The sequence below is a fragment of the Equus asinus genome, unplaced genomic scaffold, assembly GCF_041296235.1.
Source record: "Equus asinus isolate D_3611 breed Donkey unplaced genomic scaffold, EquAss-T2T_v2 contig_197, whole genome shotgun sequence".
NCBI classification, from domain to species: Eukaryota; Metazoa; Chordata; class Mammalia; order Perissodactyla; family Equidae; genus Equus; species Equus asinus.
The window spans coordinates 631,961-656,685 of record NW_027224846.1 but is presented as its reverse complement, the minus strand read 5'-3'; the positions used below and the strand labels follow the sequence as shown (position 1 = coordinate 656,685).

Here is a 24,725-nt window from a genome sequence, read left to right as displayed (position 1 = left end):
GGTCTATCCGGATGGATGTTGGGGCCTCTGATTGATTCCTTCCACTTTGAGTTCCTTTCCTGTCCTCCACAGAATTGGCATTTCCTCTAACTCTAACCTTCAGTCCATGGCATGACTCTGGACAAGAAGGCAGAAATGGGGTGGTGAGAGAGAGGGCTGAAGTAGACATCCGTTTTGTTTTTGTTTTTATTTTGACACTCAGCATTCACTCACCTTCTAAAAATAGTCCTTCTTTTGCCCTCTGGGGATCTAACCCCGTTGTCAGTTTCAGTCCATGTCAAGTGGAGTTGTTTATCACTAACGCTCTTACTTTAAAGGAGGGCATTGAAGTCAGGCTTGGCCAAAAAGATTGGTCCATGCTTTTGGCAACAGCGTTTGGTCAGGGATGGGCATGTGACCCAACTGGAGACAATAAGGCACAGTGGGACTTTTGAAAGGACTAGTGGGAGAAACAACCCATTTTTAGCTGTGCTTTTAGTTTGGAAGATGTAGCTACGAACTTGCCAGACAGACTTACAAGGTAGCCAGTCCAGAATCTAGAGCAGAGAAATGGATAGAAACTGAAACTTGATGACATCAGCTGAGTCCCAATATGAATCCTCCTGCCTGAGGGCAGCCTTACTCCCAGACCTTTTTCAGGTGCCTGAGTCAACAGATCCTGTTTTTAAAGTCAGTTGAATTGTACTTGCCATCATTTACATCCAAAGAATCCCGCACAGCGTAAGGGGGCTCTCCATCCCTGGCTACCTCTTCTGTGCTAGCACTCTGAATATGTATTACCTTCTCTGTCCTTCAGGTCGTTCCCTTCTATAAAAGAGGGTAAAGAAACCTACTTCAAAGCATTGTAAAGTTTAAATGGGATAATATACATAAAAAGCATAAATTTGTTTCACAACATTGAAGTACAATAAGCAGTACTTAATTTTTCTAAATTAAATTAAATCTGGCTCAAAGACCCCATTTTAAAGGGTAGGAAGATATACAATAGTAGTCATTAATGGGAGCTTTTTGCCTATTTAGTTTTCACCATCAAATATGTAGATAAGAGCCTGTGATCTTGAGTCCATCTTGGTTGCCCCTGGGATTTTCATTGCCCAAGCCCTTCAGGCCCATTGAAAGGCCAGTGGCTGCACAGCCTCTGTGCTAAGTGTGAGCAATGCCGTGTCTTGCGACAGCTCTCAAGATGATGGGGCTTGATGATTAGTCATCTCAGCATCATCACTTCATCCCTTAAAACATTGTGCTGTCTCCTAGAGGACTTCCTCACAGAACCCGTCCACCTAAGGGACTCGTCTCTACATCCTGAATCTCAGGGTCTTGGAGCCACTGCTACCTTTAGGCAACTCTCCTTCTCTCACCCCAGCACTTGTGTCAACCCCTATCTCCTCTCTCCTTGGAGCAGCCAGCTAAAGTCTCCTCCCACATGAGGGTCTGGACAGGACTGTACAACAGGTATCTCACAACTTCTGCTTGGGTTCAGGAAACATGAAAGCCATTAATAACTCCTGAACCCAGAAGCCCAGAACTTCCTGTAAGACAAATGAGGAAAGGTAACTTTTATTCCTTCTGGAGTCCCCTCAGGTGGAGGGTAGAAACAGCATTATCCTGTTTCAAATGAAGGTTGCCTCAAGCTGGGCAAGAATCCCTGCAAAGGAAAATTACCTACTCTTGTCAGCCCAACCCTCTCCCACAGTGAAGCATTGCTAAACTTGCATAATACTCAGTTCTTTCTCTACCTCCTGGCCCCCATAGAAGGAAGGAACAGACCCCGAGTCTCCTGGGAGAGATAGGGAGGCAGCCTCCACAAATCTCTGAGCTTCCACTTGGCCTCCCTAAGGAAGACCAAACGTGTCCTTGTGACCCCAGGAAAATAGCCTAATTTAGGCTCTGATCCAGGGCCAATGGAAGTTCCAGAGGAAAGGCCTCAAGAGGAGCCCTGGGGCCAGCCCCGTGGCCAAATGGTTAAGTTCGCACGCTCCGCATTGGCGGCCCAGGGTTTCACTGGTTCGGATCCTGGGTGTGGACATGGCACCGCTCATCAGGCCACGTTGAGGCAGCGTCCCACATGCCACAACTAGAGGGACCCACAACTGAAATATACAACTATGTACTGAGGGGATTTGGGGATAAAAAAAGAAGAAGATTGGCAACAGTTGTTAGCTCAGGTGCCAATCTTTAAAAAAAAAAAAAAGAGAGAAGAACCCCTTCTCATAGCCTTGGCCCCTTCATTGTGGCTGCAGATTAGGGCACAGTTCTGAGTGTTAATCCATGTGAAGGCTGCCTCAAGAAAGCTGATTCCCTTAGGCAGCACCTGGTACCAGAGAAATTCACAGTACCTGAAGCTGGGATCTGGGGTTCCCATACCCAAGCCACATCAAGGTACCAGTCAATTCATGCATTTTATTGGCCCTGACATTAGGTTTGGAGTGTGGGCTTGAGGGTATAAAAATTCAGGTAACCCATTCCCATCACATTCTATGTCACTGAAAATTCTTCAGGTGCCACAGAATATCGTGTAAATGAGACCCCCACCCCCCACGCCCCCCAAGCTGCACAGCACTGATCTCTGGGTATAAGCAGCAAGCCCATGAAATCTGTTTGTAGAGAAATTCATCCTCATCTCTCCAGTCACTGTTCAGCTAATACGTTTTCCTTCTTTTGGTAAGAGTCCTGCTTTCCCATAGGAACTGGAATCTGGGAAAAAGGAAAACAGTACTAGAAGCAGAACAAGAGTGTGGGATCACTCCTGGGTGGTACTGTCACCTCATTTGGACAGTTCACTGCCTAGATGTGCTGAGTGTGCAAATTCTGTCTCGTTGCCTCATCCAGTGTTTCTCTGAATAGAAGCAAATATCTGGGCACCAGGTATGACTTGTTTTGTGACCCCAGCCAGTAAGTCAGCCCTTTTGAGCCACCACCTCTCCCTTGGTTAGAAGCTCTTTGGCAATGGGTTCATGGAAAACATCCCAGAATGGGAGCTACATGCTGAATTCCCTAGTACTGGCTTTGCCATCGATTGTGTGATTCATCCTCTCTGATGTTCAAGCTGTGAGAAGCAAATTTGAAATGATGGATGTGCTATATTAAATATATCAATAAGAGCAGAAGTTAAACCTTGCAAGCTGTAGGGTTTGCTTCCTCTATAAGCCTGGCTATCTCTATGGGAACTGAAGGTTGCTTCTTTAGGCCTGTAGTCGGGGAGCTAGAGCAGAGTGGAGATACAGTGGCGGAGTGAGGATGAGCCGTCTTGCACCTAATTTTTCCTCCCCTCTAAGTCTGAATACTGGCAGTGGTGAGGCAGGTGGTTCTAAGGGCTCCTTTCACTTTACCATTCATGATGACCCCACACCGCCTTTACCTCCATGCCACCTTTCCCTCCTTCTTTGGATGCTTCAATCTCTTTGATGTTTTTCTTACCAGACGTTCCTCCGCTTAGCCATTAAACAGCTTTAACTTTGATGACGTGGATATGGATGAGCACAAGGATCCACTTGGTCCCTTTGGTCACTTTTGCTTCAGTGAACTCAGTGGGATGTCCAAGAAGAAACCCTTGTGTTAGGAAGAGTTCTAAGAAGGTTCCAAAGATCCCTTATTTTGCTAGTCACACCCTTGTATAAACTGCTCCCCTTGAGTGTAAGCTGGACCTCATGATTTGCTTCTGAGTAATAGGATAAGGGAAAGGTGATGGCATATCATTTCCCTCATTAGTTTACAAGATTGTGACTTGTGTCTTGCTAGCAGACTCTCTCCTGGCTTTGATGAAGCAAGCTGCCATGTTGGAGAGGCCTACATGACAAGGAACTGAAGGTTGCCTCCAGCCAACTCCAGCCAACAGCCATCCAGGAATTGAGGCTCTCAGTCCAACAGGCCTTGAGGAACTGCATCCAGCCAGCAACTATAGAAGTGAGCAAAGAAGTGTGTATTTCCACAGTCAAGCCTTCAGATGAGACCCCAGCCCCAGCTGACACCTTAATTGCAGCCTTGTGAGAGACCTTGGAGCAGAGAACCCAGGTAGGCCTTGCCTACATTCCTCACCAACAGAAACTATGAATTAATAAATACTTGGTTTTTTAAGCCACTAACTTTTGGGGTATTTCTTATATAGTAACTAACACACCCCTAAATTACTGTAACCTTGGTGTAAGATGTAGCATGGCTGGGAAGGCAGGCACCAAATGAGAGGACCACCTCCTTGACAACATTCCTGGAGATACTGTCTTCAATCTCGAAGACTATCCCCAATTCTCTTAGCTGCAGTGGTATCATTGTGCTCCCCCCAGCCCTGATTAGTCTCCAGGAGGTGAGGCCTAGGTAAGGTAGTGCTGGGTGGAATGGATGGCCAGGATGTGGGGTGTTAATCTGTCTGGAAGGGACATTGTGAGCTCGAAGTGACCCTCAGGGATCATGAGGAGTGATGATAAGGTCATTCTTCCCCTCCTCATTCTTTCCTTCCTTTTCCACTCACTCCACCGTTCCTTTTTCCCTACTTGTTTTCTCCTTTTGCCCCAAATTCTGGGTGGCTGCCCGACGACCATTCCTAAAAATGATAGCCAGGTGATCTCTTGGTCTTGCAATAATTCTACCAAGCTGGGCATCCTGAGGAAGTTTCCCTCGGGAGCGGCTCTTGCCATTCCTTGAGGTGTCCTCACATGCAGGGAGACCTCATTGTTGAGCTCAGAATGTGCCTTCCAGACAGATTAACACCCCACATATAACAGATTCTTCGGTGGGACCCACCCAGTTCCTGGACCCTGCCCTGGCCACTCCAGTGTCCACAATCGCAAAACCCATCCATACACACACCTGCACTGACTGCTCACCTGTGAGATACTCAGGAATCAGCAACTTTTTCTAAATGAAGGTAAGTTACTGTTTTCAGGAAAATATTCATATCTCTGGTCCTTTTCAGAGCTGCAAGTTCTCTCCTCCCTTCTGCTCCAGGAAGGGTAGAGAAAGGGGAAGGGTGAACTGCTCCCCATTTTCGTTAGGGTCAGCTGAGGTGTGGGGACGTGGCCCACCACCCAGACTTCCTGAGGGAGAGAAAGGCTCTTAGGAGCAGGTGACATTCATTCCTCACCAAGAGATCCAAGAGCAACATTTCCCCCTGCCACTCACCTCAGGGCCTAAACACCCCCACACTTCCAATTCCAAAACTTTCTGAGGCAACAAGGGGAAATTCTGGCTGTATCCTTCCAGAGGAACGCATCCCACCCTGCAGCTCTGTATAGTTCAGGATAGTGAGGGAGCAGATGGAAAGACAAGTTGAGCCGAGTTCTGGACTTGAAGGGTTTTTCTCATTTTGAAAAGGCCCGGAAGTTTTTAGAGTAAACTTTTTGTACTTTTTATGAAAAAGTAAAGTGTTTTAAGTACAGGGCATCTGAATAAGGTCAAATACAGGACCCAAGATAAAACTGAGAAAGCCACTGTCAGGCCCCCTACAAGGGACTGGTCATCTTGCAGAAACCGAAAGAGGAAATCAGTCAGAGCTGACTTCCCTCCTTCCTTTCCCTGAGCATAAGCGCTGGGAACCCCAAACCCACTCCCCCAAAGCACCACACAGAGAACACTACTCTCTCCTAACAGAAACATTTATTGAGGACGATCAGTATCCTTGGTTGTGCTAACCATGGTTCTCGTCAGAGGATGTGTTCTCGTGAAAACTGCAATGCTTTCTCAACAAGGACTGAATGATTTCTTTGGGGACATTTTTCCTCCCTGGAAGTGTTGGAGAAGCATTTCCTGTTTGAATAGAAGAGTCAGATCTCTGAACACAGTGCTTTCATTAGAGGTGAGGGTGGCCGGAGGGACGTGGCATACATCATGCATGCAGGTGGGTCTTGGATAGGGCACAGACTCCCTGTAAGGTGAGGAAGGGGGTTGACTCTGGCATAAATGCTGGTCCTTGAAGGCCACAACTTTCCAGGGCTGTCTGATCCTGTCTCTTTTCTGTCTAACCCTTGTACGAAAACTCTTGTCAGGAGGGACAGCATCTTGGCTGCAGGATGTGGTCCTTGCCCATTCCCCTGGCTGTGGGTCAGAGAGAGCCCCGTAGTTGGAGGGATGCCCCTCATCAGGCTCTACCTGGGCCTGCAGTTCCCCCTTCTGCTGACTTAACTCTGCAGCCTCAGGTTCGCATCTACATGCCAGTTTCTCCTCTAGGATCTTCCCGATGGCTGCCATGAGCTCATGAGCTTCAGGAGGCCCACAGCTCACGAGAGCTTCACTTTGAGCTGGGTCTCAGAGTGGTGCAAAGGTTGACGTGAACTTGGCTTTTTGCTGGGGACTTTCCTGCCCTGTGATTTTTTTCTTGGAATTAATCCACTGAAAAAACTGCCTCATTATTTTTCTGAAGTAACTTTCAGGAGGAAACTGTTCATTCTGTGACAGACACGGGGAAGTGCCCTCTAATTCTCTGTCCTCAATAGAGTGGCTCTTCTTTCTGGCTTTAGACGTCCCAACTCCTGAATCCTCGCTTCCACATTCTCCTGCTCTGGAGTCCAGAGGTCTCACCGTCTTTGCAGCTGGTGGGAAATTCCTATCCTGGCATTTCCATGAGACATGCTTAGAGGCCCAGGGTTCCCGCTAATCTCCATTGTCCTCCAAGTGGACTTGCAGCACCTGGGAAGCTCCCATGTCCCCACTGGAGACGCTCTGGGACTGAGTCAGTGTGGAGTCGAAGGCAAGCTATCTGAAGTAAGGGATATGTCAGCAGGAGAGCCTTTAGGCTGGCTATGTTCCTTGCTCTTCAATTGAAACTTCAACTCGGTAGGGAGCTGTTTTTTAATGTCTGATGGTTTGGAATCTTGGGGAATTGGTATTTTTGGTGAGGGACATTCACTGGTCAGGGTAGTTTCTACTTTGCTCACATTGATATTTACCATTTGGGAGCTTCCCAACTTGTTGGTTGTCAAGATGTCACAAGATTGTGATGTAAGAACGCACAGCTCCTCAGCCTTGAATATCTCCCTGAAGTTCATGGTGGACGTGGAAAAATGTTTTCAATTCTTCTCCACTATCTTTTGGCCCTGAATCATGTCCTCTGTATCACTGGAACTCACATTCTCATCCCTTGGCACATGTCCAGCCCCAGCTTGCCTTGTGGGCACCTCTCAGCTGCATCTGTTATTGTCTAGGGCAGTCTTACTCTGACTCACTTTGTCTATAAAGCTGTGTGTGAGGATCTCTGAAGTCTGTCTGCCATGCTCGATTGCCTGGATGTCCTTGGCAAGCTCCCGGTCAATATCAGAGTGGGATGGTTTTAGGGACCCCTGTCCTTCGTTGCCCACAGATGAGGTAGCAGGGAGTGGAAGATCCAGGATGGGGACTGAATTCGTTGTTTTCACCTTATTTCCCTGAAAACTTTTAGAGCTTCCCTCAGGGGGCTTGGAAACCTCAGCTTTGGAATCCACCCCAGAAATATAGGTGGCTGAGGAGAGAAAGTCAAATTGGGGAAGAGGCCATGTTTTGGCTTCTCATCTTATAGGATTTTATGGATTCAAGAACTTTGAGGGGTAGGCCCCACCTCTGACTCACACGAAACCTTATAATATGGGCTTCTAGCACCTGTCGGGTGTTGGGATCCAGAAAAGAAAGCTCTGGAGTGGTCATCTGGGGGTGGACCCCACCTACTGTTATGTTTTTCAAATTTCTGTTTTCCATATTGTTCTGGGAACTCCCAGAAGGAGGGGATGGGTTGTCCTCAGCCAGCCATGAATGACACACCCCAAGGGGGCTCCTCCCCGCAGTGATCTGCCAAAACTTCTGGCTTAGATGTAATCTAAGAATGGTTTTCATTTCATTCTGGTCTGTGTCCTTCCTTGAGACATTTAAGAGTTCATTCCCTGAGTAATTCCTTGAGTGACACACACAGCTACTTTTTGTCTCTGAGGCAGCCCTCAGACTCTTTAGTAGGTAGCATCTGAGACCCTTGGAGGACTATCTTCTGGGCTCTTCTCTAGGATATATCCAAGATTCCTCTTCATGTCCTGCCTTAGTTGAAACTTTGTTGAGATCGTCTCATGGAAGCTTCCTGGGAAACTCAATTCAGTCTCTGCTCGATCCTTGCTACTCTGGCCCTGAAGCTGACGGAGCTGTGAGTGAGCATGTCTGCCTTTTTGCTGAGATGTTTCTGTGCATTTACACAGAGACTCTAGATTCCTACTGGCATGGAGGCAGCAGTGTGAGAATAGCCTCCTTGGAATGTGGAGCTCCATTTTATCCTGGGGTTCACTGGTGATATGAAAATGGCCAGGAAGGACAGAGACTGGTACATAGGCATGGGAGGCCTGGCTGACCAAAGGAGGGGTGAGAGCTTGAGGACAAGTGGCTTCTTGAGATTTTTGGAATGCAGGGACTAAACCCCACAGACTTTCTTGTTGCTTCTGCAACATGTGCCATTTCAGGTGTTGATTTTCAGTTGAGATATGAGAGTCTGACTCAATCTGGGACCTATGGAAAGACACTCCATGGTCCCTAATCTGGGATGGAGAAGAAGATGGTAGGATTGAGAGTGGGGATTGAAGGTGGGCATGGGGCTGGACCTGAGTGAAAGGTGGGGGCTTGGATTGGGGGTTGGTCTGAGAGAAGGGTTGCGGATGTACATCGGGGAGGGGAGGAGGGTGAGAATGGGGACGTGGTGGAGATTCTTGATCCCACATCTTGACTGCAGAAGCATTACAGATTCCATTGAATAAGACAAAATGAGACCCTAGTGGGGCACTACTACTAGAAACCAGGAGAGTGGCCACCAGGGACTCACTGTGCAGAGAGGGAAGACCCCAAAAGAGCTGGTTATATTTCTGCTGCAAGTTTTCTCCCAAAGTCTTGACATACAGTAGCTGTTGACAAATGCTCAGCTGCTCTGGTTTGCCTGTGATGTCCCAGCCAGTTTAGGGGGCTGTGGTGTCTTGTACGTCAAGTGGCTGCAATGAATTCCCTGAAGACATCCGTTGGTTTTCTGAGCACATTTGTTTGGAAAATAGTCCTTCCTCCTTTTCTTTCTTCTGTAATATCTGGAAATCCATTCTCTTTTTTATTTGTCTTGCCAAGAATGCCTGGCCGTTAAGGCCAAGGAAAGAATGGCTGCTGGCCTCCATGTGATTGGTAGCAGAGTCTCCCCAGAGACAGGTCTCTGGTAGATGGAGGGAAACTTGCTCTCGTTGAAAATCAGAGTGTGATAATGTGGGGAGGAACATGTTCTTGGCAGGAGCCTGACAACAAGAGAATTCTGAAATTGACAGACTTGAATGGTCAATGCCTCTGACTGTTGGGACATAAGTGGACAACCCACCAGGGCTATCTGGAGATGAGTTCTCTGGAACAGACTTCAATAAGATGGAAACTGATTTAGATTGAGTCACAGTTAAAGGGTGGTCTGTCGGTGGTGAGACAGACAGGCTTGGTGGTGCGTGATGACAAGCCAGTGAATCAGTGGGATTCATTATCTGGGACAAATTTGGTAAGGGGTTAATATCTTGGGAAAGTGTGCGGTCAAGAGAGAAGATCGTATTCAGAGACAGAGTGGCCTCTGGTTGGAGAATAGGACCTGTTGCCTGGGTGTCATGTGGTGGCAGAGGGGGAAGGGCAAGGGGTTGGGGTGGGGAATGGTCTGCTGGGAATTTGGACTCCAAGGGAGGAAAAGGCTCTGGTGTCATAGAGTGACCCGGTGGTGAGGGTGAAAGAAAGTCAGCTAAGGGTGTCGTTGGGTTAGGTGAGAGAACGGAGGGGGGCGGTGGGGAAGGGTCAGGTGGAGGGGATGGTGTTAGGTCTCCTGGAGGGACTTCTGAGAAGGCGGAGGACAGAGTGAATGATGACTCAGTCCCAGAAGCTGTGGAAGCCAGAGAGGACACAGAGGCAGCATCATCTTCCAGGTCCTCCAGGAACAGCAGCCGATTGACCTCCATGGTTGTGTTATTACACACCTCACAGGAGGGGTCTGGACATAGCAGTTGACGAAAGCAGGTGGTATCGTGATATTGGCCCCAGGGACTGAAGGAGACAAGATATACATAGCTGCAGCCAGGACCAGAACAAATGTATGGGGCCCTGGTCTGACAAAGGTAGGGGCACCCATTGCATAGTGTCCTTTCACATCCCCCCACTTCCTTGAGCCCACAATCTACGTTGTTTCCTTCTCCCTAAGACTTTCACAATCTGGATTTCAAAATCTGAGGATTTTCCCTCCCTTATCAATCTCACGTTTCACTGAGGCCCTAGAAATTCTTAGACCCTGCTAAGAAGCGGGATACAGGAAAGAAGGATTGTGTTTAGTCACCTTTGCAGCAGAGAAAGCACCTTCCTTGCCTCCTCTGCTTCACTCTGGCAAGCTCTCCAACCTGGGAAACCAGGAAAGTGATGAAGACAGAAGCAAAGAGATATTTTAGGAGGCAGAGTAGAATGTCCTGTATGGTACCCTTGGTAGATTGGACTTGGAGAGCTCCAAGAATTGGGATTCAAGATCACACGGTTAATGATAATAATAAAGCTCACGTATGTATGTTGCTTTATCATTCACAAAGGGCTTTCATTCATATATGTATGTCATCCTATGTGAGGCTCAAAAACACCATGTGAGGAACATAGGTCACTGGTTACTTCAAGGAAGAATCTGATCATCCAGGAAGTCAAAGTACTTTCACAAGGTCAGGAGACAGAAGTTCTGACTCTTGACATCTCATATGGCCACTTATTGGGAAACGCCCATTGCCCAGGTCCATCACTGCTTCATGCCCAGATGTGGGCAGAGCAGGAATCTGAGAAGTGTTTCAGGTTCTGACTGCTTTCCCATGATCCTCTCCTCTGAGGGCTCTGTTTTCTGAGAGGGACTGTATCTAGTGACTGACATCCTCAGAGACCATGGACCTGGGACCTTATGGAAAGGACAGGAAGGGTCACCCTTGGAGAGCTCAGGTGGGATAGGTAGAACCTTACCACTTGGTGTTCCAGCTTTCTTCTCCTCTTGGCTCTGCCCTGACACTGAGAACAAAAAGAAAAGAATGAAGGGCTGGGACTTATTGGTCTCACTTCTCTGTTTAGGAAAGTCAGATATTTGTTATCCAAGAATAATATGACTCTCTATTTTAATTCCTATAATTTTGCGTTCCTTCCTTTTATTAATTTTTAAAGGTGATAAAATACTTTCAGTTTTTCCTGCTTTGAAAACCTTGAAGGAGGATTTTTGGCTATGAGGTCCACACTTGATATTTTCAGTCAGAAGTCCTCTGCTCAAGGAGGGCATAGACTCTGAGGCCTACAGTCACATCTGTGCTTCCTCAGATAGGCCCCTGTATCCTGGGACAGAGCTCTTGCTCCAGCATCTGCTCAGAGACTCAGCTCTGTTCTCCTGCTCTGCCCAACATGAAGGAAAGCTTGGCAAGTGGCACCTGACATGGCAAGATGACTCATGATCAAGTGCTGGGAACGGTGTTCTCCTACACAGATCTGAAACGCTAAATAACTGAATCAAGGACTACAGAATCACTGTTTGGGATTTTATTTGGGAACCTACCAGCACACCCAGATAGTCTGTGAGCTTTAAATGGAATCCTTAGTCCTCCCTGAAGCCCTAGTTCTGCCTGTTCTCTTCCCCTAAGAGAGCAATGGTCTGTCCTCTCCTCAGACTTCCCATTTTAGGTGTCTCTCTGGCCCAGCCAAACTCATTTAAAAATGTGAGAAAGGGAACAGGAAAATAAAGAATTAGCCTTTGAGGAGTGACTTTTGGTTCCAGCTCCAACACTTAAAGATCTTGGGAGTCTTTACTATGGTCTTTAGGAGAAGCAAAAGCTGAGCAAACTGAAAATCAATGGCTTTTCTTGAAGTCACCAGAGAATTGAGGTTGCAGGGCAAACTACTACCCAAAATCTTCAGAGAGGGTGAATGCAGAGAATCACAGTTAAGATCAGCTTACCTGGAGCAAAAGCCACTAGAGCCATAAACTGGTAGAAACACGTAAAAGACACTGACAAACTGCTGAGGATGCATGTGGGCTAGCATGAAAGTGAGAAACTTCTGGAGGACCTTTTAAGGGGAGGCCCCACCTACTCGTGAGTTTTACTTCCAGGAACCCTACTAAGTTCTCACAGTGAAGAACCATGAAGAAACTCTGATGTTTCTGGCACGGGAGGGTGGGGGAGAAAGGTTACCATTTTGAAAGGATTTTGAAATATCCCCTGAGTGTGCTCCGTAATAGAAGCCTCCTCAGCAGGGGAAAAGAGTACCAAGCCTTATCCCATGTGGGTGAAGGGCAATTACCCAACTGCAGCCCCCTGTAGCCTTCCTGTCTCATCTAAAGAGTTCAAAGAAAAGAAAAAAAAAAGCTTAGAAACACTTGTGAAGGTCACAACCCAGGGACACAGGCCCACTAAAAGATTTAATTATATCCCCTCCCTTAACACCTCCCCACCGCGTCCCCAGGGCTGCAGTATAGTGATGGGATCATAGCTGAAAGAGTTGCAAGGCATTGGCTCTGTTTAAGGAGGAGATTTAGGGGAACCTAAAGACACAAGAAACACAAAAACAAGGACACTAGAGGAAATTGAAGCCTCTGACATGCACAGCTATGGTAAATATTAAACACAGCCCAACACCTAGCCAGATGAGCATAAAACTTCACACTAAAGGTTTATTTATTTCAGTTCCTATTTCCTAATACAGCATGTCTGGCTTTCAACCAAAAATTACAAGGCATGCTAAAAGGCAAGAAAAAACAGTCTAAACAGACAAAGCAAGCATCAGATCCACATTCACATTGACACAGGTTTTGGAAGTATCACACATAGAATCCAAAATAACCATGATTAGTATGTTAAGGGCTCTGATGGAAAAAATAGATGGCACACAAGAACAGATGAGGAATGTCAACAGACAGAGGGAAATTCTAAGAAAGAATCAAAAAGGAATGTTAGAAACCAAAAACACTACAAGAAATGGAGAAGGCCTGTGATTGGCTCATCTGTAGATTGCATACGGCCAAGGAAGGAATATGTGAGTTTGAATATATGTCAATAGAAACTTTGCAAACTGAAATGCACAGAGAAAAAGAAAAAAAAATTTAAAGCCCAGACTATCCAAGAACTGTGAGACAGTTTCAAAATATGTCGCATGTGTAATTGGCATACCGGAAGGAGAAAAGAGAAAGAACAGAGTAGAAAAATATTTGAAGTAATAATGGCCAAGGATGTTCCAAAATTAATGACAGGTTAACCATAGATTGTAGAAGCTCAGAAAAGACCCCAACAAGATAAATACTAAAAAAGTCTATACTTGGACATATCGTCTTCAAACTGTAGGAAACCAAAAGATAAATCTTGAAAGAATCCAGAGGAAAATAAACACCCTACATCTAGAGGAACAAGGATGAGAATTGTGGGATTCTCATCATAAACCACGCAAGCAAGAAGAGAGTGGAGTGAAATATTTAAAGTGTTGAAAGAAGAAAAAACACCACCCACCTAGAATTTTATATCTAGTGAGATTATCATTCAAAAGTGAAGGAGAAAGAAAACCTTTCTCAGACAAACAAAAACTGAGGGAATTCATCAGCAGCAGACCTGCTCTGCAATAAATATTTTTTAAAAGTTCCTCAGGGAGAAGGAAAATGATAACTTGGATCTTCATTAAAAAGAGGAAGAGAAGGAATAAATTAAGGTAAAATGAAACTTTTATTTTTCTTATTCTCAATTGAGCTAATAATAATAGTGACGATGTATTGGGTGATTATAGTATATGGATAAGTGAAAGGAATGAAAACAATGTTACAGAGGACTTGCATTACTTATAAACGCATATTACAAACTCTACAGCAACCACTGAAATTTTTTTAAAGAACAATTGATATAGTAAGAGATGAGAGAAAATGGAATCATAGAAAATGCTTGTCTAAAACCAGAAAACGCAGAAAAAGAGAAGAAAAAAGAATAGATATAATGAATAGTAAACAGTTATAGACATTGTAGATATGAGTCCTACCATATTTTAAAAGAATCACTAAACATAAATCGTGTAAATTCACCAATTAAAAAACAGAGACTGTCAGTGGATAAAAAAACAAGACCCAATTAAATGTTGTATGCAAAATGCCCACTTTAAAAATAAAGATACAGATAGATTACAAATAAAGACAGAGTAAAATGTACCCTGCTAACACTAACCAAAAGAAAACAGGAGTAACTATATTAATTTCAGACAAAGCAGACTTCAGAACAAGGAAAACTATCAGGGATAAAGAGGGGTATTACATAACCATAAAGGGTCCATGCTCCAACAAGACACACAGTCCTCAACATGTATACATCGAACAACATAGTGTCAAAATATGAGGCAAAAACTGGTAGAACTGCAAAGAGAAATAGCTGAATCCATTGTTATGTTTGGAGATTTCACCCTCTCTCTCAGAAATGGACAGATTCAGCAGGCAGAAAATCAGTATAGATGCAGTTGACCTGAACAGCACCATCAGTCAACGTGGTCTAATTGACATTTTGTAGAGTACTTCATCCGATAATACTCATTCTTCTCAAACGCTCATGGAACATTCACCAAGATAGACCACGTTCTTGGCCACAAAACACACTTTAACAAAAATAAATAGAGATTGTACAAAGTATGTTTTCAGACCATAATGGAATTAAACTAGGAATCAATTACAGAAGGATAGCTGGAAATCCTAAAATGTTTGGAGATTAAACAACACGCTACTAAACACATTGGTCAAGGAAGAAGTCTCAAAGTATTTTAAACTAAATGAAAATTAAAATAGAACTTATTAAAATTTATAAGGTATAGCAAAAGCAGTACTTAGGGGGAAATTGATAGCATTGAATGCATCTATTTGAAAAGAAAGATTTGATATTTCTGAGGGACCTGATTTACTTACCTGATTGATGTCTCTCTCTTTCCGAAATATTGGGAAACATGGACTCCTCTTTAGGTAGCAGAGTGACAGAAGAAGGAGCCCCACCCCACACAGGAAGGCAGGGATGGGAATACCTAGGAACTCAAGCTGGAGCTCAGCCATGGTGCATTAACATTCCTCAGACAAAGAGGGTGATCTGCATCACCAGAAGTGCACTGCCACCTCAGGCAGCTGGGCCTTAAGAGTGCACATTCTAGACTAGAGTTCCAGGCCCACATCACAGAGCTTTAGCATAGACACCAAAGGTTCTTGAAGGTCGGGGAGGGGAAAACACAGAAGTGATGAACCCACAACCCTTCCCCCACCATCCAGGCCAGCAAATCAGTCCACCCCTCTGAGGCCCTTTAGATCCTTCCAACTTATCTTCCAACTCCACATGTTCACCATAGCATATATTTCACCTTGGTGAAATTTTCTATTTATTCTGTTACCCAGCTGTTACCTAAGAGCCTTTTATTGCTTGGTGATCTCCTTTTGGACCCCCACGTCATCTTTGAAAGTCGGTCCTGTGCCCAGGGATTTACATCCCCAAGATCTACTCGGCCTTCAACTAAAACTTCCCCTCATACATGATGTGTTTTTACCTGTATGAAACCACAAATACACTCAGCAGCAGCCCCACCTCCCGTTATCTCCTCAAAAGAATCCACTATCACCCAAAAGCATGAGAGAACAGAGTAGTCTGTATCAACCAACAGAAAGCATGAGAAAGAGGACCACAAGGGCGTGGCACATCCGTGGACCCAGGGCAAACAACTTGAAAATGTTTGGTAGTTCTTCTTTTCCCCGAATCCCTCTTAGGCTAGTCAGCCTCTAAAGGGTCTCAAATCTGGCCCCCTCCACCCATACGGTGTCTCACCCTGCTGCTCCCTCTTTTTCTCTGCCAAATCCCGTCCTCCCAGCAAAATTTTAAACTTTTCCATTATTTTACAGAGCAATTGTGCTGGACCATGACCTGCAGGGTCAAACTCATCTTGATTTAGGGACTAGGCTTCTCTTTAGCATAACTTCTAGTGAGCACAGTTGTAATCATATTTGACAGTACCTTTAGATTTTTTTGAATCACACCTATGGTTACTTCTTCCATGAAAGGTTTTATGATTTTTTTCCCCATCTACTTTCTATCTTTTCCCCAAAATTCCCATTGACATCTCTGTACCTTTTTAAACAATAATGTCATTTTTGTTGATGGTGTATATATGTTTATTTCATCTCCCCCCACGCTAGCTAGTCATTTAATAGTTATAACTTTTACAGCTTCATTGTTCAGTGCTAAACTGCTGGAATGAAGCCCTGTGTCATGTCCTCCCTTTGCCTGCCCGCATTCCCTCGCTGAGTCTGATGAATCTATCTTGGCCGCAGACACCCAATCCTTTCCCTCCCATGTGAGAGGGTTTACCAGTAATGACAGCTCCTTTCTTTCCCTGTCTTCTCCCTCATCCACAGCTTCACCATCGTCTCTACCCAAAAGGAAGGTACACTTCAAGCCCACCCCTCTCATGTACCCTCCCTCGACTGCAGGAGGTCTCTGTTCAGACAAATCCCTCTATGTATCTTTGCTTCTCTGGCATTGTTTTTTTTTATAGCAAGTCTGGTCCTGACTGCCCCTAAGGTCCCCAGGACTCATGATTGTCAAATCATCCTTTAAAGTCTGAGCAAGATCAGCTCCACCAACAATAGTTTCAGGTGGGGCCAGCCCCATGGTCGAGTGGTTAAGTTTGCACACTCCGCTTTGGTGGCCCAGCGTTTCACCGGCTTGGATCCCGGGCGCGGACATGGCTCATTCATGGACATCCATGTGTGCGTGTGTGTGTGTGTGCTGATATAGAGAGAAAGGGGAGGGAGGGAGCGGAAACAGAGAGAAAGTGGAGAGATATCGAAAATGGGTCAAAATACTAATGGGTACACCTGGATAAAGGGTATATGGTTGTTTACCATCCATGCAACTTTTCCACAAGTTTATCTTTAAATAAATACATTTTATAAATGGACCATTGGCTGTTGTTCCAAATTTTGCCTAACCTTTGAAATTTCTGGCTTTGATTCCCGCACCTGCCATCGCTAGCCTACCCAGACCCCAGAAGTGTGCAGTGGTGACTTTAAAACAGTTGTCGCAGGTTCTGTCCCAGGCAAGAAACCCTGGATCCTCTTTGCACATTTAAAGTGTGCTAACATTTCAACAGGGTTTCACAAAATACTGGAAAAGAGCATCCCCCCAAAATTTTTTTTAAAAAAATTATACATAATATAAAACAAGAACCAAAGGAAAGAACAAAATATTCAACACGTGTACAGCATGAAACCCTTAATTTCTTCCTTATCTGGTGCCACTGGGTCGTCCGTCTTCTGGGGTTTTGTGGTGTGAGTTGATTTGCCGGCACTGCCTCTGCTCTGCTAGTCAGTTACCACTCCTGCACCGGATTTCCGTCTTCAAAAATTGTGTTGACATCTTTTGTCATATCTTCTCCCCTTCTTGTCATCCTCAAGGGCCTTATTCTTTTTAAATCCTTTACTTGTTTTAGCAGCTTTATTGAAATATAGTTCACATACCATACAACTTACCCATTTAAAGTGTACAATTCCATGATTTTTAGTGTATTCACAGATGGGTAACCATCACCACAGTCAATTTTAAAGCATTTTCATGACTTCAAAAAGAAACTTCATAACCTTTAGCTGTCATTCCCCTGTCCTCTCATCCCCCCAGCCCTAAGCAACCACTAGTCTACTTCCTCTCTCTCTAGATTTCCCTGTTGTGGACATTTCATATGAATGGAATCATATGAGGTTATTTGTGACTGGCCTCTTTCACTTCTGCATAATGTTGTCAGGGTTTGTGCATATTGTAGCATGTATCAGTACTTTTTATTGCCAAAAAATATTACATTGTGTGGATATACCGTAATTTATTTACCCATTCGTCAGTTGATGGACGTTTAGGTTGTTTCCGTCTTTTGACCATTATGAATAATACTGCTATGGACATTTGTGTACAAGTTCTTGTGTGGACATATGTTTTCATTTCTCTTGAGTGTATAGCTAGAAGTGGAATTTCTAGGTAATATGGTAATTCTGTGTTTAACTTTTGAGGAACTGCCAGATGGTTTTCCAAAACAGCTGCACCATTTTTCATACCCACCAGCAGCATAGAAGGGTTTCAGTTTCTCGGCCTTCAAACAGTTGCTATTATCTAACTTTTTGATTCTAGCCATCCTGTGTGTGAAGTGCTATCTCACAGTGGTTTTGATTTGCATTTCCCTGGTGACTAATGATGTGGAGCATCTTTTCATGTAATATTTTACTTTTGGGGAAGGAGAGGAGATAAAAAAGTGTTTGATCTCCTGTGTTTAACTCATCATACAGTAGCTCGTTTTAAATGTATTACAGGAAAGAAACTTTCTTCTAAATCTTTGAAAACACTTGCATGGTGATGTGAAGTCCTTATCACATGTACAGTTTTCTCCTTCTGTGCTCTCTACGTGCTGCAGTCACTGTGTGACTGAGGGACTGCAACACCATGCACTGCATTTGCTTAGGAAGATTCCTTTCTGCGTGGGGTGGAGGGAGGAGTTAACTCAGTGACTTCTCAGGCTTGACTACAGGGCTGAGCAGAACTGATGGCCAGAGCATCTGAAGCTCAGTGCGTTTCCTCCCCATGGCTCTGTCCATCTGTTTTGGGTCAGTGAGCTCCACAGGTAGTAAATGTCAAAGAAACGTGAGAGCTGTGACATGGGCACAAAGCATACACCTGAGAGACGGATGGCAGGATGTTCCCATGGGCTTTTGCCCCTTAACCGTACTGTAGGAGACGGGCCGTATCACACGTGCCAGATGATAACTGTGAAAGTGGGGTAAGGGGTACCTGGGAAGTCCCACTGCTCTTGTGCATGTTTAAACATTTCTGTAATAGAAAGCTTAAAATAATGAAAGAAGCTGGGTGTCTCCTAAAGAGAGGGAGGGGACGAGAGGATACCTGGCAAGGGGGCTCAGTCCGTCAAGACGAGGGTTTAGCTCTCTCAATAAGGACATTTCAGGAAGTGTAATCATTGAGGTTAGGAAGGAAACCTCTTTTCATATAACAGGAAAGAAGGAAAGGAGGAACGGGAAAAGGTTTTTGTGAAGGTTTATTGACGGAAAGTTCCTGTCTCCTGACTTCTAGTTCCTCTGTGATCAGTGGTCCAGCACATCTACTGAGCAAATGGAGACAGCCTAAATTTGAGGAAAGTGAAGGAGATTTGAAATAAATTTGAGTGTCCCTGGAGAGAGAATGGAATAAGGAAACAGCGACCTAAGCTCCATTTGTCTTGTTCTCATGTTAGTAAGCATGGGATAATTCTTTGTGGAATGAGTGAGTGATTTCCAGCTAGTGCTGGGGCTGAATTTACTGTGGCATCGGTAGACTCCATTGTGAGATTTAATCCAATAGTGATCAGTTAGTTATAGGAAGGCATTTCTGGGAAAGGCAGAGAGATGGGATTTTGCCAGACAGGCAGGATTAAAAGGGATTGGATGGGGCCCATTAGTAGCGGAGCTTTTTAAATGTTGGTTAGCTGACAGACCATCGAGTCTACCCCGGAGAGGGAGGAAATGTAAACAAGAGCTTGACCGACAGACAAGGAGTAAGTGGAAAAATGAAGGGCCTGGAGTTGAAAAGTTAACAAGGGGCATATGAATCAGAAGAATGAGAGACGAGGCCAAGGGGTGGAATGTCCGACTGTAATAATCTGGATGGCTGAAGTGTTCCTGGTGATAAGCTCTGCAGTGTGGCAGTAACTACACTGGAATGGAAGTAAAGGACCCTAAGATGAGATGATGTAGAAACTGAGAGGCTGGTCTTTGGCTGGTCTATCCACATCGATGGTAGAGCCCTCCATGGCCGCCTCACCTCTTCAAGTCTCCTGCCCTGGGCCCCATCCCCCTCCCAGGACCTCCACAGAATCTGCATTCTTTCTTTGACCTCAAGTTTCAGACATTGTGGGTTCAATGGCATAACTCTGGACAAGAAGATACAAGTGTGGAGTGAGAGAGGCTGTAGTGGACACCGGTTTTGTTTTTGGTTTTTGTTTTAACACCTAGCATTCACAAGCCTTTCTGGGAAAACTACCTCCAGTGCCCTCTGGGATACTCACCCCATTTGTGTGGTGTGTGTGTGTGTGCGCGTGTGCGTGTTCGGTTTTGTTACAATAGTTACCATTATACTTGTATCTTTTCTAATGTCCTCAAATTCCTTTCCCTTACTCGGAGTCTTATTTCGTTTGTCACCTATATCTTGACCCCCTCTTATTACTTATAGAACAATCATTTTATTCTATTTTTCCCTTTTTCTCCTCCCTTCCATTTTTAAAATCATGTTGTTTTTAGAAAACAAAATTGGTATTTTATTTTTCCACCCTTGTAGCCATCTTTATTTTACTTAGACGTCTACAACTTAATGTATTTAACGCTCACCATCATAATGCTGTTTGAATTTTGCCCCAGTTGACACTCAGCCAATTTTTGAGTCCCAGTCTGTCTAAGTGGAGTTGCCTTTCCTCCAAACCCCTATTGTAAGGGTGGGTATGTGTGCAGTCCATGGTGAGACCCCCATATATCTGTAACCTGGTGCACAGTCTGGGACTCACCTCTGGTTCATGAGCTGCAGGTGTTCTGGGGGAGACCAGCCATGGCTCCACCAAGGCCGTGAATATCAGAGGCGGCACTTCCATCCTGATAGGTGAACTGTACACACTAAGGGCAAGATCTTGTATATTCCTATTAAGCATAGATGGAAGGAAGGCAGCAAGATCACCTTCCCCAAAGAGGGGGATGCCATGCCTGATGACCTCCCTGCAGATATTGTTTAGTATTCAAAGAACAGCCCAGTGCCTTTTTGGAATAAGGCATCAGTGTGCTGTGCAGTGCCTGGATCAGCCTCAAGGTGGTGATGCCTGGATCAGATTGAGGAGGGGGCAGGGGGAACAGGACAGGGTCACCATATGGATGATGAGGCATAAAGCTTTGTTCTACCAGCAAGGTCCTCCTTTCCCCTCTTCATTTTTTCTTCCCTCCTCGCTTACTCCAAGTCATCTTTTCCTCACTCTCCGCTTTATTTTATCCTGGGAGGTAGGTGGCTACCTGGTCAACATTGTTACTACTGGCAGCTGAGTGATGCTTTTGCTCTGCAACAAAATATCATTTGGCAGTCTGAAGAAATACCTACAGAGGGGAACCACTTCCCCCAGGTGCCTTTCCAGTAGGGAAACCTCAATGTAAAGTTTAAAGTATTCTTCCCTAACACATTAATATGACTCGCATGACAGATTCTTAAGCCGCGTCTGTGCTGTTCCTAGCCCCTCCCCCACCAGCCCAGGATCCACTGCAGCAATACCCTCCCCCACCCCCCAAATCCCATTCAGGGTTCACCCACCTGTGGGGTCCTCTGGTCACTGACCTCTAAATCATGATGAAGCCACTGTTTTTTCTTCATTGTTGTTTTATGAATTGCATACCTATTCTTGACCCTCTTCGGATAGAGAACACCTGTCTTCCCTACTCTCTGAAGGATGTAAAACATTCAGTGAGCGGAAGGTGTGAGCTGCTCTACACTTTCGTTAAGGCTAAGCGAAGAGGCAGGAGGCAGAGCCCACCTCCTCAAACTTCATCAGGGAGGAAATGGGCTTTTGGGGGCACGTGATATCTCTTTGTCAACAAGAGCTCCAGAGCACTGGTGACCTTTTAGAAGCCAGAGGAAGCAATCAGTAAGAGCTGAACTCACTCCTCCTTTTCCCTAAGCACAAGCCCTGAGTTACCTGAAACCCATGCCCCCAACACAGGACACAGAAAAGACATCATTATTATTAGAGAATCATTTATTGGGGAGAATTAATATTCTCCACAAGAAGGAATTATTTTGCGGTGGGAAATTTTCCGCTCTCGAAACGCTGGAAAAGCGTTTTCTGTTGACATAGAGACGGATCCCTAAACATAGTGCCTTTAGCAGTGGTGAGAACAGCTGGAGGCCCCTGGGCCGGCTTGACGCCTGCAGGTGGAGCTTGGATGGGGCACATGCTCCCTGCGGGGCACAGATAAGGGACGCTTCTGATCCAATAGCTGATCTTTAAACGCCATGACTTTCTGAGGGTGTCTGTTCTGGTCCCTGATCCGTCTAGAACATGTAGGATAATTCTGGCCAGCAAAGACAACTTCTTGGTGGCGGGACTTGGTGCTTGGCACTTTACAGGAGGGAGCCCTGTAGTTGGAAGGATGTCCCTGGACGGGCTCTGCCTGGGCCTGCTCTTCTGCCTTCTGGTCAGTTTTCACAAACTTCCTCAGGGAAGGAAGGGGCTCTTGAGGGCGGGTGACCTCTGCTGCACACCGCTGCCCCAGTTTCTCCACTGGGAACTTCCCAGGGACCGTCCTGGTCTTCTGAGCCGTGGTGGTCCCAGTAACGGCAGCTCTCCCTTTAACCAGGCCTCTGCTCTGTGCAGATGATATGGGGCTGCCCTTTTCCTGGGGATGTTCTTGGTTTTTGCCTTTTGTCCCAGGACGAAGCCATTGAAAAATGTGGTTCATCTTTTTTCTGAACAGACTTTCAGGAGGCGGCTGTGCCTTCTGTGATGAGGTCTGGGAAGACTTGCTCCCAAGCGTCTCCTCTGATGCTGTGATCTGAGTAGGGAAACTCTTTCTTGTAGGTTGGGATGTCCCCAACCCTGCATCCCCTCCACCAAGCTCTTCTTTGTTGCTGCCCGGAGGGCTCACTCTCATTGTAGCTGGTGGGAATTTCTTATCCTCGTACCTCTTTCGGTCTTTCTTAGGGACCCAAGGCTCCTGCCGCTGCTGCCTGCTGATCCCAGTGTCCTCCAGATGGACATGCAGCACCTGGGAAGCTCCCATGTCCCCACTGGAGACACCGTGGGCATGAGTCAGTGAGGCCTTGTAAGTCAAGCTCTCTGAGGCAGGGGACCTGTCAGTGTGTTGGCCTTGGACCTGGCTCTGATTCCTCTTCTCTAGTTTCGACTTTAATTCCCTAAACAGATGTTCCTTAAGATCCAATGACTTCGGGTCTTGGGGAGCTTGTCTTTTTGGTGCAGGGCTTTCAATGGTCCCAGTAATTTCTATTTTACTGTGATTCTCACGTATCCTTTGGGAGCTTCCTGGCTTGCTGGTTGTCAACACATTAGCAGTTTTTGACTGCAGAGCGTTGAGCTCCTTGGCCCTGAATATGTCCCTGGCCGTGCTGTGCACGGAAAAGGGTTCCGACTTCATCTTTTTGTCCTGTCGCCCTTCTCTTCTATCACTGGGACTCACTCTCTCATCCTTTGTCTCATGTTTGGCACCAGCTTGCCTTGCAGGCAGCTCTGGGGGGCATCTGTTGCCTAGCTGAGTAAATTTCTGACTCGCTTTGCCTGTGATGCCACACGTGACAGACAGATGAGTCTGCCTGGCACCCTTACTCCTCTGAACAACCTCTGCAATCTCTTGGTTGATACCAGAGGGTGATTGTCTCGGCACCCCTTGTCCTTGCCTGCCCATAGGTGAAGTAGCAGGGCAAAGACGATCCAGGACCAGGGCTGAATTTGTTGTTTCCGCTTTTTCTTGAAGAACAGATTTAGAGCTTCCTCTATGGGGCTCGAAGCCCTCGGATTTGGAGTCCACTTCCAAAGTTGGGTTATTTGAGGGGGGACAGTAGAAATAGGTCAAGGACTGGGATGCAGCATCTTCCAATTTAAACGCCTGTATGGATTCAAGGACCCTGCAGGGAAGGCCCCACTCCATTCTCATACGAAAGCTTTTAATATGGGTTTCCATCATCTGTTGTGCACTGGAATCAATGAAGCAAAGCTCCTGGAAGGTATTCAGGGAGGAGTCCCCACCCACTGAAGGTGGCAAACTCCTCTGTGTTATTTGGGTGCGGGATTTGTCAGAAAGCAGCAATGTCTGCTTGCTGGCATGCCATGAACTGCGCACCGTCCCAGGGAGCCGAGCCTCACTGATTTCCTCAAACTTCTTGCTCAAATGTGCTTTCAGGACATTTTCAAGTTGTTTCTGATCTAGACTTTCCTCCAAGGCCCTTGAATTTTTCCCTGACAGACTTGCCACGTGACTATTTAGGTCTTTCTCAGAGTCATATGCCGGATCCTTATCTGAAGAGCTCTCTGGGTCACTCAACAGATGAGCTTTTGGGCCGTTCTCTGGGCCATGCCCCTGATCCTTCCCCATCTCCTTCTCTACCTGAAGCAGTTCTGAACCCCTCTCATGGAAGCTTTTGGACTGGCTCAATCCAACATTTAGATCTTTGTTCACCGAGATCCGTGAGAGTCCACGATTGCTCTCTGCCTTAGCTATCTCTGAGAAATCTCTTGGAGGCATCATCAGTGACAGACACTCACAGATCCTGCGGGGCAGGCCCCACCGGTGTTGGATGAGCCTCTTTCGAAGGTGATGTTCCAGTTTCTTCCTCAGCTCATCACTGAGAGGAAACTCTACGGGAAGGATGGAGATGGAGGCATGGGCCTGGGAGGCCTGATGGTAAGGAAAGTTGGGAGCTGAAGAACAAAATTCTTCCTGAGATCTTTGGACTACAGAGGGGGAACCCCACAAACTTTCCTGTTGCTTCTGCAACACTTTCCATTCCAGCTGTTGAATTTCAGATGAGGTGAGAGACTCTGATTCATCCTGGGGTCTATGGTGACACACTCCACAGATCCTTATCTGGGGTAGAGGACCAGATGGTAGGATTGGGAGTGGGGATTTAAGGTGGGCCTGGGACTTGACCTGAGTGAGAGGTAGGGGCTGGGATTGGGGCAGGGTTTGAGGCAAGGGTTGGGGCTGGATC

General features: G+C 45.9%; 1 protein-coding gene across 38 annotated transcripts in view; it reads left to right on the top strand.

Moving 5' to 3' along the window:
• Positions 1-24,725, top strand: part of LOC123276114 (ATP-binding cassette sub-family D member 2-like) — a 212,720-nt gene that overhangs the window by 161,315 nt on the left and 26,680 nt on the right. For 27 of the 38 annotated variants that reach the window (XR_011500367.1, XR_011500364.1, XR_011500366.1 and 24 more), the window contains one exon: positions 3,742-4,011. The gene's annotated coding sequence lies outside the window, so the exon portion shown is untranslated. The other 11 variants (XR_011500341.1, XR_011500369.1, XR_011500368.1 and 8 more) reach the window with 4 other exon arrangements.